Consider the following 4838-nt stretch of genomic DNA (forward strand, 5'->3'; position numbering starts at 1 on the left):
TGACTAGAACCTAGGTAAGCGTGTTGTTGACCAAAACCCAACATAGGCTTGTTGACCAAGTTCAGGATAAGTTTGGTATTGTTGGAATTGCTGTTGTTGGTATTGTGGCTACCACAGTGGTTGATACAATAGTTGTTTCCCACCAGTATAGGTTTGACTAGGTTGTGGATAAATTGGACCAATATAAGTCTAAGTCATCCCAGTTAATGGTAAACTGGCCTGAGGTTGTTGGATTCCAAACACAAACGGTTGTTGTAAAATGGCCTGAGAAGACTGAGTCTGTAGACCTGAAACTTTAGGATAAGAGGTTGAAGGATCAGCTTGCAAAGGTTGAGATACAATCAACTGAGCTTGCGACTGTGGTAAAGTCGTAATGACAAGCGTAGTAGGTATGGATGAAACAAGTTGTATTGGTTGTGATGGATACACAAGCCTTGGTTGAACATGCATTGTTGGTTGCCATTGACAAACAGTCATTCCAGAATAAATTGGACCTAAAAATGACAGTATACTGCCATATGGTGTCCCCCCAGAGTATGGTGGATAAGCAGATTGGGCATATTGTTTTCCATATGGAGGTAATCCAGTGTTAAGTTGGATGGTAACCAGATGGACCAGCCTGATATTGACTTGATGGATCAAACTGTTTAGTATCCGTAAGTGAAGAACCAGGTAAAATTCCTGTGGACGACATGGGTGAAGACCATGGACTAGAAGAAACACCAAAGTGAGTTCCAGATAATGATTGGTAACCCAGTGGGACGGACGGACCACCATACAGATGTGACTCGGGTGTTGTGGTAAACATTGAAGAAGTAGCGACAGTAGATGCTGTCACAGCTGTAACAAATGATACAGTCTGGGATGTTGTTTCAGCCATAGTCAAATGACCCAATAAATATCCTAATGAATCTATGGGAGTTTGAAAGTAAATAGGATAAAGAGGAGCCGTATAAGTTAACCAAGGAAAAGAAGGATAAAGATAAAGCCCAGGTCCAAAATGAGTTGGAGTTCTAGGTGAAGTTTCTTCTTCAACTTCCTCTTCAGTAGCAATCAAACCAGGTGGAAGGATTTCACGGTCAGGTTTGTAATAAATTGCCGGTGTTTGACTCTGCGGTAAAGAAGAAGTCTCAACAGTTATAGATGTTTGAGAATAAACCGGTCAATCGTCTTCCGATATGGGAACAACTTCTGATTGTTCAACTTCGGGATCCAAGTGTTCTGGTAAAATAACAATGGGTTCAGGATGAATTTCTTGAACAACTTCTGGTTCATAAGTAACTTCTTGTTGAACTATGATAGGTTCGGGATCAACTTCTGGTTGAACAAATTCAAGTTCAGAAGTAATTTCTTGTCGAACAACTTTGGGTTGAGGATCAACTTCTTGTTGGACAACTTTAGTTACCGTTTCACTAAGTTCACTTTTAGTGTCCTCAGGTAATTGTAAAGGTTCCACTTCAGTCGCAGATAAACCAGTAATAATAGGAGTAACTGGAATCGCAGTACGTACTGGTATAGGTGATTCTAGTAAATCAGATGAAGAACCATAAGTTTGTGATGTACTGGACTCAGTTAAGGAGACCGCTTTTTCCGACTAGGTGTAGCTTCAGGCGGTAAAGGTGATGGATCAAACTATTTAGTATCCGTAAGTGAAGAACCAGGTAAAATTCCTGTGGACGACATGGGTGAAGACCATGGACGAGAAGAAACACCGAAGTGAGTTCCAGATAATGATTGGTAACCCAGTGGGACGGACGGACCACCATACAAATGTGACTCGGGTGTTGTGGTAAACATTGAAGAAGTAGCGACAGTAGATCCTGTCACAGCTGTAACAAATGATACAATCTTGGATGTTGTTTTAGCCATGGTCAAATGACCCAATAAATATCCTAATGAATCTATGGGAGTTTGAAAGTAAATAGGATCAAGACGAGCCGTATAAGTTAACCAAGGAAAAGAAGGATAAAGATAAAGCCCAGGTCCAAAATGAGTTGGAGTTCTAGGTGAAGTTTCTTCTTCAACTTCCTCTTCAGTAGCAATCAAACTAGGTGGAAGGATTTCACCGTCAGGTTTGTAATAAATTTCCGTTGTTTGACTCTGCGGTAAAGAAGAAGTCTCAACAGTTATAGATGTTTGAGAATAAACCGGTCAATCGTCTTCCGATATGGGAACAACTTCTGATTGTTCAACTTCGGGATCCAAGTGTTCTGGTAAAATAACAATGGGTTCAGGATGAATTTCTTGAACAACTTCTGGTTCATAAGTAACTTCTTGTTAAACTATGATAGGTTCAGGATCAACTTCTGGTTGAACAAATTCAAGTTCAGAAGTAATTTCTTGTCGAACAACTTTGGGTTGAGGATCAACTTCTTGTTGGACAACTTTAGTTACCGTTTCACTAAGTTCACTTTTAGTGTCCTCGGGTAATTGTAAAGGTTCCACTTCAGTCACAGATAAACCAGTAATAGTAGGAGTAACTGGAATCGCAGTACGTACTGGTATAGGTGATTCTAGTAAATCAGATGAAGAACCATAAGTTTGTGATGTACTGGACTCAGTTAAGGAGACCGCTTTTTCCGACTAGGTGTAGCTTCAGGCGGTAAAGGTGGTTTACTCACTGTCCTACATGAACGACAGGGTAAAGTTTGATTTTCTTCCACAATTGTTGATTTTATTATAAAAAGAAATAAACAAAAAGAGGGTAATCTAGGCAAAAGAAGTATCAAGTAACTATGAACTGCAATATACCGCCTCAGAGGAGCCAAGGACTTAACATATGTGCAGGTAATCTCCCCGTATGTTGTTTTCGGTGTATCACAATATACAAGGCAGCCAACTTGGTTACCTATGGATGGATAGCAACCTAATGTAGTCCTCCCAAGTATACCTGAAAGTAAGTGGAGGCTCAATCCGTGTTAGCACTGTCTAATGTGAAACTGCACAGTGAGAACATTCCCTTATACTTTTTGTACTGTAACACTGCCCGATATACCCGAAAGTACCTGGACAAGCTACAATATACTTACGTACGTGGAATGAGGTATCACACTCGGAATGTATCACAGATTGTTAGCGACAACTGCTATGTTTAACGACGCCAGAACACGTCTCTAGTCTAGACCTCTAAATGTTATGTGTTAAGTTACAGTGCTCCATTAGGTTAATTGAGATAAATTTTAGTTGATATTGTTTAAAAATATGCCTTTCAGGTTCACCGCGTGACGTTTATGAAACTCCTAGAATGCAACTAAGATGAGAAACATTCTTTTCATTTGATTTAAACAATGAAAACCGTAACTAAAAGGGATAGAGCAATCATAATCTTTAAACAAAGAGCATAGAGCACATCTAATGCAACTTTCCTTATACCATTCCTACAAGCACACACATAATCTTCTAAATGCATTATGCATGTTTTTCTTTTCATTCCTTTAATGTTTAGATGAACATAAAGAAACTAAATGCACAAACAATCAATCAATGCTTTTCACAAGAAGCGAAGACTTTACGACAGTTTATTTTTCAAAGAAATGAAGACTTTACGACAATTCTTTTTCAGAAAAGTAAATACTAATCAGTGTAAGCTAACATTGACAATGAATTGATAATGATAAAGAAATCCTTTAAGAAACACTAAACAATCAAGGTCAAAGTAGGGGTAGGAGAGGAAATAAAAATTGGTTTCAGTGACAGAAAAACATTGATCTTCAGCAAACAACATCAGAAGCAACTTTGGAAAAAATCAAGGAAAAGATGGGTTTTTTGGCTTGACAGGGACCAAGGGTGCTCTGCAGAGCACTGTCCCCTGACCAAGGGTGCTCTGGTAACAGAACATTCCTAGAGTAGGCATTCTAGTGCAAATTTTTGACCAAAAAAGCTTCAAAATGACTGAAAAGAGATCAATGAAGTCAAGTAAAGTCTACTAGGATGTAATATGATAAGGGATAACTACTGGGAATGATGGTCATTCCCTAGTGGAGTCGCCAATTTGTTATACGGAATTTATAGCTACGAATAAGTATATCTTCCCTAAGTGGGTAGTTACACTTAGAACAACTGAAGTAAAGATGTTTATCCTTTTCCTACAATAAACATATAAGATAAAGGAACCTACTTGTGATCCTTTGCTTCCTTTGATCTCCTTTGAGTTGCTCTCGTCGTTCCCGCTCAAACTGATCAGTGGTACATACTCTGAGACTGACTTTGAGTCAATGGAGGATGATATTGGTCTAGGACCAGTGGAGTTGTACTCACTATGACGCTGACTTCGGGTTGGTTGAGACTAGTCTGGGACCAATGGTACATACTCTGAGACTGACTTTGAGTTAGTATGACACATCCTCGATCATTTCTTCTTCTTCATAATTTAGACAAAAGCAGAGCAGAACAGAACAAAACAGTACAGATCAGTGCAGGGCAGAACAAGACAAAGCAGAACAGGCAAAATAGAGCCGAGCAGGGCAAGGGTCAGGCTGTACAAGGCAGTGCATTCGATGGATGAATAGTAACAACCAATAGACAGATTGCAGATGAAGTTCTCCATGGTTGAGAGGGAGTGTTAAAATTGGCAACCAGGCCAAAACTTCATGTGGGTCATCTTATTCATGGCTAATAATATTTTTATTAGATTCCTCTCGTCGAGAGGTGTAGGATTGATATAAAGATCATCCAATTCCGATAAGTATTCATGGAGATATGAATTTATTTTGATTATGGAATTTTTATCAAGCCGACCTTCAACTCATGTAGGCTTAGAAGCCCAACAGTCGCATCTATTCACCCACCAACGTTGTGTATAAATATAAGAGGACTTTTCCTCATTTGGACTCACTCAT

This window comes from Pinus tabuliformis, chromosome 8 (genome assembly GCF_031772625.1).
Source record: "Pinus tabuliformis cultivar Carrire ecotype Pingquan chromosome 8, CPIR1, whole genome shotgun sequence".
Taxonomy (NCBI): Eukaryota; Viridiplantae; Streptophyta; class Pinopsida; order Pinales; family Pinaceae; genus Pinus; species Pinus tabuliformis.